Below are 11,128 nucleotides of genomic sequence, written 5' to 3'. Positions count from 1 at the left end.
GACCTGGCCCATGCAGCCGCTCGCCCGCCCCTCCCCCACCCCTGCAGGCGTGCTCCGTGGAGACCCCGCCCCCCGGACAGTGTGGGAGGAGCCCTTGGAGGTGTCCTGCTTGGCAGGAGGCCAGGGGAGGCCTGGCCCCGGACGGCGCCGGTGGCTTCTGAGCCTGTCTTCTCTGCCAGCCAGGGCCGCGTCCACGGCTGCCGGCCGCCCCTGCCAGCCGCGGGGCCCTGTGGCTTGGTGTTCAGTCTGGGCCACAGCCACCACTGGCCAGCTAGCGTCCCCTGGGGCCCGGGGGCTGCGGGCCTGGGCCCAGGTTCATCCTGACTCAGAGCGCTGTGGGGCCAGCGTCTCCGTGAAGCCCGGCAAACACCGGGGCCGCCGGTTCTAGGGGCCGCTCCGCCAGAGTGGACGGCTGGGGGCGCCAGAGCCCCTACCCACACAGCGTCGCGGGGAGGTGACCCCGGGCACCCCGAAGTGTTCCCAGCCGGAGCCGTGGGGCTGCCCAGGACCTCCGAGGGCTGTGGGGAGCACAGGCCCCTCGGGGCCCAGGGGTGGGGGTGGGGAGGGGTCTTTGGACCACACGTGGCTCTGGGAAGAATGAGAAGGGAAAAGGATGAGCCCAGCCCCATCCACGGGGCGACTCCTGTCACCCTCTCGGCCACCGCCCCCTCCCCGCCCATCCCCCCTCTGGGCCCAGCCCTGCCCTGCTGTCTGCGTCCCCGGTGCAGCCAGGCACGGCCCAGGGCCCGCGGTGGGGGGGCACCTCACCACACCCGGCCCGGCCGCAGCCCCCAGCCGCGGGCCATCAGAGAATGGGCGCCTTCACGGCAGCCTGGCCCCGCGTGCTGGGCCCCGGCCTGGCCCGGCCCACCGGCCCCCGCCCACCAGTGCCCGCGGTGCCCTCCTCCGCGCGCGCGGCTGGCGGCAGGGCCTCCCCGTGCGGGACCGAGCAGCCACCTGCTGCCCACAGCCGCGGCCGCACAATGGGCTCCTTGTGAGCGCCGGGCGGCGGGCAGCGCCTCGCGGCCCTCCCGGGCTCACAGCCCCGTTGTGCTGGGGCGGCTGCCCTGGCCGGGCAGCAGGAGCCGGCCAGGCCGGCCCCACCCGTCCTTGGCCACGGCGAGGCCGGCTCCCGCCTGCCTGCCCTCGGGAGAGGGTGGTCTGCCCGCCGCGGGCAGGGGTTCAGGGCGGCGGCTCTGTGCCAAGGGCACCTCCCTGGGTGTCGCTGGCCGCCTGGCTGGAGCAGGGCCCGAGCTGTCTGCACACGGCCGGGGCAAATGGCAGAGCCACGGTGACCCCGGGGGCCCCATGGATTCACCTTGCCGGGGAAGGGGCCGCGAGGGACCCAGTGTGGGAGCTGGGCGTGTGCCCAGGTGGGGCTGTGGGGAGCCCCGGGAGCCGCCAGCTCCAGGTGCGATTTAGGGGCCAGGGCGGGGTCTGCTGGGGGCCGGGTGCTGAGCCACCTCTCGCTCAGCCCCGGGGCCGTGGGGAGGTGGTCCCTGCTCTGTGCCGAGGCCCCCAGGCCCCGTCCTGGTGGGCAGCAGCTCGCCAGCCTGGGTCTGCCTGCCTGCCACCATCGAAGTTCTCGGGTGCTGGGGGACCTGGGGCCACGCGTCCTCAGAGCTCTGCAGGATGGGGGTGGGGTGGTAGCGCGGGCTTCCCCCCCACCATGGGATGTGCCTGTGACCCCGGAAGGTCACCCTGAGCTGGACAGAGGAGGGCTCGGGCTCCTTGTCGCCCTCTCCCTGGCTGAGAGGAGGCCCAGGGCTCCGAGCGCCTGGATCCAGCCGTGCCTGCAACTGCACGAGGAAGCTCAGTGCTTCTCTGTACTGCCTCAAGAGTGCCCCCGGGGAGCCCCCAGCCCCTCCCCCCGCAAGTCCAGTGCCCAGGCCTCAGCGGAGGGCCATTGCTGCCTCCCAGGGCTGGCAGACACAGCAGCCCCCTGCCCCGCTGTGGGGCGACCCACGCAGCCCCTCCTCCACCAGAGCCAGGGACGGGGTCTGGGAAGACAGCTTCCTTCCGCGGGGTCTGCTGGGGGGTGGTCTGCAGCAGCGTGGGGTCAGCAGCCCGAGGCCACTGGAGGTGGCAGGGACTCTTGGGGCCCCTTAGGGCCACTTCTTGCCCAGGGAAGGGAGGCTGGGTCCTACTCAGGGGACACTCAGGCCACCTGGGGGCTGCTGTCCTGTGGTGGGGTGGCCACAGGACACACAGGAGGCCCAGTCCCGGACCCTCTCCTGGGAGGGGCCCCACACCCCGCAGTCCTGGGGGGACCTTGCCCTCTAGTGCAGCCGCTGCCTGCCTCTTCCATCAGACTGTGCCCGGCCCTGCCTGCCTCTTCCACCAGACTGTGCCGGCCCTGCCCCCAGCCGCCCCCCGGGGCCCTGGCTCCGTGCCCCCTCCCCGCTCCCCGCCAGCAGCCGGAGCCAGAGCCACAGCTGCACTCACACGTGGGGAGGCGGGGAGGGGGCGGGGCACAGAGCCAGGACCCCGGGGCGGCTGGCTGGGGGGGACGCAGTCCCCAAGCAGGGCAGCGTGGCCCACGTGGTCACCCCAAAGACGTGTGCGTTCTGCTGTGGGTTCATCGGTTTCTGTGTCCAGCCCTGGCCAGAAAAGAGGCCCATCAGAGGCAGGGACATCTCAGGGCGGTCAAGGGTAACAGACGGTCTTAAGGGGCGGAGGGCGGCAGCCGGCCCCTGCCGCATTCTGGCCCTGAGCCCCTGCGGCCTCCCTCTTGGTCCCTGCCCACAGGGGGGTGCCGGCACCTCCCGCCACCTGCGACTGTCATGTACACTCTGCCGGGCCTCGCAGGGCCGCTGTCCAGTCCCAGGGACCTGGGGTGGCCAGAGAGAGGTGCTCCAGGCCTCCTGAGTGTGGCGCGGCCCCGCGTGGGGCCACAGGGTGTGGAGCAGGCTCAGGGCCAGGTCTGGTAACTGATGTCGATGCCACGGGCAGGGCGGAGCCGGGCTGGCGGGGCGGGGGCGGGGCAGGCAGGGGCTGGCTGCTGCCTGTCACACCTGGCTCCGTGGGGCCTGGAGCGGCAGCAGGGGGGTGTGGATGGGGAGGACGGACCAGAAGATGGGACACCCTGGCTCCGCCCACACAGGCTGCCTGCGGCCAGCTCACGCCGGGGCCCCCAGCGTCCCCAGTGCGTCTGCCCCCGGAGGGAGGGGTATGGGTGTCGGGGGTTTGGGGAAGCGGCCTGGACCATGGGCTGTGACCCACACTGCACCACGTCCAGGGTCAGCCTGAGGATCAGGAGGAGGCCCGGAGACGCCCCTCGGGCCAGGGCCCGCCCCTCGGGGGTCCCGGCTGGGGATGGGGTTGGGACCTCAGGGGCGCCTAGGCCAGTGCTGGTCAGCCTGTCGCCCTGGGGCTGAAGACCAGCCCCCGCAGGCCCAGCCCCAGCCCAGCCCCCACGGCCACGCTGGCCACTCGAGGCCACAGAGGGCTCAGGATGGTGGCGGCAGCGGAGCCCAGCCTGGGGCTGAGCCCGAGGCCCCTGCAGCGCTGGGCACAGAAGGCCCGGCCAGGCCTGGCTCTCTGCAGGCTGGAAGCAGAGGAGCCTGCGCCCGCGGGGGTCTCCCCCACTCCCAGCTCCCCGGGCGCCCGCGGGGGTCTCCCCCACTCCCAGCTCCGCCTCTCCTCCTGTCGGATGCGGCCTCGGTGACGCCGTGCCCCTGGGCCCTGTCCCCAAGGAGACCCGCTCTGAGGCCAGGGGCAGCAACCGCCCAGGGCAGCGGCCGAGCTCACACCCGCGCCTCCTCACGCCCCCCACAGGCGACTGCGCTGCCGGGGCCTGGCCTGGGTGGGCTCATCAGCGCAGTGCCCCCTCTCCTGGCCCTGGTGTCTGTGGCCGCGTGGCACCAGGGCCCAGCCCAGCCACGCACTATGGCCACCTGGGCTCCGGGCTGCTCACTGCTGCCCAGGCTGCTGGCCAGAGAGGAGCTCACCTCCCTCCCTAGGACCTGGCCAAGACGTCCACAGTCGGTCTCACAAGGCTGGGCACATGTGGCCACACAGACCGCCATCCCCAGCCCAGGCGGGCCAGCCACCGAGGGCCTGGCTTCCGGGGCCCCCAGACTTGAGGACCCCAATATCCATCCCGGCCAAGCCCCCTGGGCTGGGCAGAGGGGAGGGCACGGGACCCCTGAGTCCCAGGGCTGGGTCCTTGGCAGGCGGAGCCGGGCACACGGGGGACACACCTGCTCTGAGCGGGGAGGGGGCTTCCGGGCCCGCAGCTGTCGGCCCCGAGGACAGCCAGCCTCCCGGCAGCAGCTGGGCCGGAGGCTCGGGAGCCGGCACAGCCAGGGCCCAGGCGGCCCCCGGCCCCGGGATCCCTTACAGCTGCTGCCGAAGCTGGAGGGAACCGAGGGGGTGGGAGGGAGAGGGCTGGGGGCCAGCGTGGGGCGGCCAGGGGCTTCCGACCCCCGGCCCCGCGCCCCGCCAGACCCCAGCAGCCATGGCCGGCCCCAGCCCCGCAGGGAGTCTCCCGCTGGGCAGAGACTCCCACACCTCGCACCCTGGACGGAGGGGGTCGTGCCGCACGCGGAAGGAAGCCCTGAGCACACGGCCTGACCTCCTGCAGCTGGGCGACAGGGCGTCGCGCGCCGTCGGGGCTGCCTGGGCTCCCCAGGAGCGACCAGCGCCGCTCAGCCGCGGCCCAGGAGCCTCAACAGAGGCCAAGCTCCGGCCCCCACACCGCTGTCCAGCGCTGCCCTCAGCCCTCAGGGCCCCGTGGCGGGAGGGCCAGGCCTGTCCGGGTGGCCCTTCCCCTGGGAGCCCGGGGGCTCCAAGTCCCAGCAGCCCCAGGGGGCCGTTCCCTGAGAGCCGTGCCCAGGCCCTCCCATGACTGCTCCAGAGGGCTGGGCCCCCACCACAGGCCTGCCCACCTGGCCGCTGTCCCCGACAGCCGGTTCAGGGCAGGACAGGCCCACCATGCGGCCAAGGCAGGGCCCAGCGGCCGGTTTGCTGGGATTTGGGGATTTCGAAGCAGCTGCTGCGGCAGGTGTGGCCAGCCAGCTGTTGGTGGGCTGGGGCTGTCCCCTGGCCACTCACTGGGGCAGCAAAGCCAGCAGAGCGTGGCCGGGGCTGGGGGAGGCAGGAGGGGCCCACCCCCTGCCCCCGCGGTTGGGCGCCTCTGTCCAGCGGGGCTGTGGTGGCCAGGGATGTCCAGAGCTGCCCTCAGGCCTCGGTCTCAGTCTGGACACCTGGGAACTGAGTTCAGCTTGGGAAATGCTGACCCCGTAAAGGAGGCTCAAAGACCCCCACTGCCCGCCCCCCCCCCCACACACACACCCTGAGTGCTGGGCGGGATCCTGGTCCCAGGCACAGTTTGGTGGGGGCGTGTGGCGCTGTGAGCAGCACGCGCGCCTCCTGGTGGCCATCACCGGAATGTTCCGCCTGACCCTGCCGGGCAGATGGGGTTGAGGGGGCTGCACAGGGCTGGGGTCCCCTGGGGACAGAGGGGGGCCATTTCAGAATGTCCCTCGGTCAGGAGGGGAGGGAGGGGCCTGGAGGTGGCTGCCCGCTGCTGGCCCTGGGGCTGGGGGCAGGCAGCCCAGAGGTCGTCAGGGAAGCACCCACAGCGAGGAGCCCTGGGGTCTCTGGGGACACTTGCCTTCCAGGGCCGGGCAGGCCTAGGGCAGGCAGCCTCCCGCGACCCCAGACTGCCCAGCACATGGACAGCGAGGGTGGAGGGCGGGGGACCCGGCCGTGGAGGGTCCCTGGGGGACACAGGATGCCCGGCTCCTCAGCCTCTGCCCCGGCCTTAGTCCAGGAGACCCATGGCTGGACGAGCGTTCCCGAGTCTGCCGCTGGGCAGCCCCCACGCACCCTCCCCCAGCCCCAGCCCCGCCCCTGGCCTTGGGCGCCCCCTTCCTGATCTGAGACTCACACACAGACCATCATGTCCACCAGATGGCGCCAGAGGCCACGCCTGCATCCCCAGGACCCAGCTGGCCAGGCCAGGCAGAGCCACCCACCCCTGCCCTCCAGCGTCCATCGGCACCAGGGCTGGGCAAGGGAGGGACTGGAGGCAGTGGCCATGGGCCATGAGGACAGCCCAGCCCCCTGGGGCCCCCGTGTGCCCTAGCGTGCGTGGGGGGTGCCCACACCCCTCCCTGCTCCTCCCTTCACCGCCCTGGCATAGGGAGCCCAGGCGTGGAGCTGGGAGGAAGGGGTGCTGGGGTCCGGGGCAGAGGGGGCACAGGACGCAGGGGTCCCAGGAATGGGTTAAGCACTTTGTCAGGAGACAGAGGGGCCGGAGCCCCCCGGGAGCCCCAGCCCAACCTCGGTGACACGCGCAGGGGCAGCCAGGCTGAGCCCAGTGAGCAAGCTATGGAGCAAGCCCGGCGGGGCCCAGCCTGCGCCCTCCCGCCTCCCGGCCTCCGCCAGGGCGGCTCTGATCCCACCTGCCTCGTTCCCCGGCCACAGCCTCACCCGCAGGTCCCCCACCTGCTCACCACTCTGTCCCAGACAGGCTGGCCTCCTCTTCCCAGTAGGGGGTGGAGAGGCACCTGGGCAGGGGTGCACAGGGGTGTGGGCAGGGGTGCCCTGGGGTGTGGGCAGGGGTGCACAAGGTGTGGGCAGGGTGCCCTGGGGGCGTGGGCAGGGGTTCCCTGGGGGTGTAGGCAGGGGTGCACAGGGGTGTGGGCGGGGTGCACAGGTGTTGTGGGCAGGGTGTCCTGGGGGCGTGGGCAGAGGTATCCTGGGGCATGGGCAGGGGTGCACAGGGGTGTGGGCAGGGGTGCACAGGGTTGTGGGCAGGGGTGCCCTGGGGGTGTGGGCAGGGGTGCACAGGGGCGTGGGCAGGGTACCCTGGGGATGTGGGCAGGGTGCCCTGGGGGTGTGGGCAGGGGTGCCCTGGGGGTGTGGGCAGGGGTGCACAGGGGGGTGTGGGCAGGGGTGCACAGGGGTGTGGGCAGGGGTGCACAGGGGCATGGGCTGGGATGCCCTGGGGGTGCGGGCAGGGTGCCTTGGGGTTGTGGGCAGGGGTGCACAGGGGCGTGGGCAGGGGTGCACAGGGGTGTGGGCAGGGTGCCCTGGGGGTGTGGGTAGGGTGCCCTGGGGCATGGGCAGGGGTGCACAGGGGTGTGGGCAGGGGTGCACAGGGGCATGGGCAGGGGTGCACAGGGGCGTGGGCAGGGTACCCTGGGGATGTGGGCAGGGTGCCCTGGGGGTGTGGGCAGGGGTGCCCTGGGGGTGTGGGCAGGGGTGCACAGGGGGGTGTGGGCAGGGGTGCACAGGGGCGTGGGCAGGGGTGCCCTGGGGGTGTGGGCAGGGGTGCCTTGGGGTTGTGGGCAGGGGTGCACAGGGGTGTGGGCAGGGGTGCACAGGGTTGTGGGCAGGGGTGCCCTGGGGGTGTGGGCAGGGGTGCACAGGGGCGTGGGCAGGGGTACCCTGGGGATGTGGGCAGGGTGCCCTGGGGGTGTGGGCAGGGGTGCCCTGGGGGTGTGGGCAGGGGTGCACAGGGGGGTGTGGGCAGGGGTGCACAGGGGTGTGGGCAGGGGTGCACAGGGGCGTGGGCTGGGATGCCCTGGGGGTGCGGGCAGGGTGCCTTGGGGTTGTGGGCAGGGGTGCACAGGGGCGTGGGCAGGGGTGCACAGGGGTGTGGGCAGGGTGCCCTGGGGGTGTGGGTAGGGTGCCCTGGGGCATGGGCAGGGGTGCACAGGGGTGTGGGCAGGGGTGCACAGGGGCATGGGCAGGGGTGCACAGGGGCGTGGGCAGGGTACCCTGGGGATGTGGGCAGGGTGCCCTGGGGGTGTGGGCAGGGGTGCCCTGGGGGCGTGAGGATGGGTGCACCTGGGGGTGTGGGCAGGGGTGCACAGGGGCGTGGGCAGGGGTGCCCTGGGGGTGTGGGCAGGGTGCCTTGGGGTTGTGGGCAGGGGTGCACAGGGGTTGTGGGCAGTGGTGCACAGGGGTGTGGGCAGGGGTGCACAGGGGCGTGGGCAGGGGTGCCCTGGGGGTGTGGGCAGGGTGCCTTGGGGTTGTGGGCAGGGGTGCACAGGGGCATGGGCAGGGGTGCACAGGGGTGTGGGCAGGGGTGCACAGGGGCATGGGCAGGGGTGCACAGGGGCGTGGGCAGGGTGTCCTGGGGGCGGGGGCAGAGGTATCCTGGGGGCGTGGGCAGGAGTGCACAGGGGCATGGGCAGGGGTGCACAGGGGTGTGGGCAGGGGTGCTCTGGGGGCATGGGCAGGGGTGTCCTGAGGGCGTGGGCAGGGGTGCCCTGGTGGTGTGAGCAGGGGTGCACAGGGGTGTGGGCAGGGTGTCCTGGGGGCGTGGGCAGGGGTGCCCTGGGGTTGTGGGCAGGGTGCCTTGGGGTCGTGGGCAGGGGTGCACAGGGGCATGGGCAGGGTGCCCTGTGGGCGTGGGCAGGGGTGCACAGGGGTGTGGGCAGGGTGTCCTGGGGTCGTGGGCAGGGGTGCACAGGGGTGTGGGCAGGGGTGCCCTGGGGTCGTGGGCAGGGGTGCACAGGGGCGTGGGCAGGGTGTCCTGGGGGCATGGGTAGGGGTGCACAGGGGTGTGGGCAGGGTGTCCTGGGGGCGTGGGCAGAGGTATCCTGGGGGTGTGGGCAGGGTGCCTTGGGGGCGTGGGCAGGTGTCGCTCCCCCTCTTCGTGGAGGAACGACACAGGACCCTGCGCTGTTCTCTCGTCTGCTCGGCCCTCCCCGGGTTTGCTGCTGGTTCTTCCCGGGTTGGCTACTATCCCTTCCACCTCCGTGGAAGGGCAGTTCCCCCTGGCCGCATTCCCCACTTCCGCAGGGGAGCGGCACACTGCCGGCCGGTTCTCTCGGGGGCTGCACGGGTTCCCTTAGATGTTCCCCATAGATGTTCCTCGTGCATGCCGTCTCTCTCCTCCTTTATAGTCCTCCTCCGCCAATCCCAACTTGGCTGCTCTCCAATCAGGAGCAAGTCCTACAGTTAATTGGTTGAACTGGAGGCAGCTGCGCGGAAGCTGTTCTCTCCCAGCGCCATATTGTGGGAGAGCAGATGCATAGAATAAGTCTTAATTCGAGTAACTTAGTCTAGTCCGGATTGCTCCCCACAGGCAGGGGTGCAAAGGGGGGTGTGGGCAGGGGTGTCCTGGGGGCGTGGGGAGGGGTGCACAGGGGTGTGGGCAGGGGTGCACAGGGGCGTGGGCAGGGGTGTCCTGGGGGTGTGGGCAGGGGTGCACAGGGGCGTGGGCAGGGGTGCACAGGGGTGTGGGCAGGGTGTCCTGGGGGCGTGTGCAGGGTGTCCTGGGGGTGTGGGCAGGGGTGCACAGGGGTGTGGGCAGGAGTGCACAGGGGCGTGGGCAGGGGTGCCCCAGGAAGCTGTTGCCTGCTGGGCCCTGAGACGGCCGAGACCCAGAGGGGCTTCCTGGAGGAAGGGTCATCTGAACTGAGGGCATTCACAGGAGAAACGGAGGTGGGCGAGCCCCAGGCCGTGTCGTGGGTGACGGGAGGCGGCCGGACAGGGCCACACCCCCTCCTTCCCTCATGGGGTGCTCTAGCCTGGGGCTGAAGTCCAGGGGTCACTGGACCGGCCTTTGTCTCAGAGCAGGCAGCTGCACCTGGGGTGTCGCAGGCCCCTGTGGGTCACGGCTAGGGTACGGGTCCCCGTGGGAGTCCATGTGGCCACTGTCCCGTTGCCATGGCTCCTGGGCCACACCCATCGGCACTGTCTGAGCGTCCCGCCCACTTCACCTAGCTGGATCCTGCCGGCTGGGGTGCGGGAGGGGCTCGGGGCAGCCGGGCCACCTCTGGCCATCAGGGCTCCCGGGGTTCCGGTCTCAGGGGCCCGGGCAGGCTGCTGGGCCGTGTCCCTCCTGCATTCCCAGGAGGCGCCAGCTGTGCCCAGGCACCTGCAGGCAGCGGCAGGTTGGAGGGAGCCCCTGGTGGGTGAGGTTGAGTGGGCTGGGGACGGGGCTTGGGGACCTGGCTGGGGAGCAGGGGTGACTCTCCCGGGGCAGCCCTCCAGGCCTGGCCCGGGAGCGGCCTCCGTGGGCGGGGGGCTGAGGAGGTCAGGGCAGTGTCACCCCCGGGGCCCCCAGCACAGGGTCTCCCCCACAGCGTCTGCTCAGCCTCCACAGCTTCCCGTCTGCTCTCCGTGGCCTCGCCGCTGTCGGCAAAGCCGCCTCGGCTGGACACTGTCTGCCCCATCTCCCCACCCCACCCCCGGCCGCTGGCTGTGCTGGGGGCTAGAGAGCGAGGCAGAGACGGCTCGGCTCCCGGCACCACTCCCGCCCCCGGCCGCTCGCCGCCCAGGGCCCGTGTGCCTGCTTCTCTCTCCAGCTCCACTGCTCGGTCGGAAACGCCCCCTTTACAAACCGGCCCCGTCGGCTCTGCGGGTTCTGAGCCCATGGACAGAGCCGTCCATGTTGTCCACAGATGCTGCAGGGGGCTGCTGGGGCCGGGTGGGGGGCAGCTGCCCTCGGCTTGCTTGTCCCCTTGTCCCGTTGTCCCCTTGTCCCCTGTCCCCGGCCAGGTCAGAGGCCAGAGGCCCCGGCACTGCAGCGTCGGCTCCAGGGCAGGCACCGCGGGCCCTGCCGGGCAGCAGGGCAGAAGCCAGGGACCAACGAGCCGCCATTCCCGACCCCCACAACAGACCCCCCCAGGGACCCAGCCTCCTGGGAGCCGCCAGCACCCGTGGGCACCACCCCAGGGCCTGGCCCGGGGCTCCCAGCCTCGCCCAGCCGGTCTCTCCCTGCCCACCCTCGGCTCCTGTCCACACCCTCCGGGCCGCCTGCCCACACTGCAGGTGTCGGCTGAACCCCGCGTACTCCTGGGAGCCCCAGAGAGCTGGCGGGAAAGCGAGACCCCCGTGAGGGCCAGAGCCGGGCAGGTGCCCGAGGTCTCCAACCCCACCGCCGTCCCCGGCACAACCCCTTCTCATCCCTGGGAAGCCCGAGTGCCCGGTGCTTCTCCTGGGGCGGGCGCACCCCATTTTCCCTGACTCGGCGGGCGGCAAGAGTACGCGCCGGGGCCTGGACCGTTAGGAGGAGCCAGCGCGACGCACTCCGGAGTCTGGGCGCCGCGGGCCGCCAGGCAGGTGAAGCTCCCGGGCCCCGCCCCCGGCCCCGGCCCCCGCGGGCGCCCCCGCCCCACGGCCCCGCCCCGCCCCACAGGCGCCCCCGCCCCACGCGCCCCGC

The sequence above is a fragment of the Oryctolagus cuniculus genome, chromosome 19, assembly GCF_051225735.1.
Source record: "Oryctolagus cuniculus isolate XC-2025 breed Fujian yellow rabbit chromosome 19, ASM5122573v1, whole genome shotgun sequence".
In the NCBI taxonomy this organism is placed as follows: domain Eukaryota; kingdom Metazoa; phylum Chordata; class Mammalia; order Lagomorpha; family Leporidae; genus Oryctolagus; species Oryctolagus cuniculus.
This window is presented reverse-complemented; position numbering follows the sequence as displayed.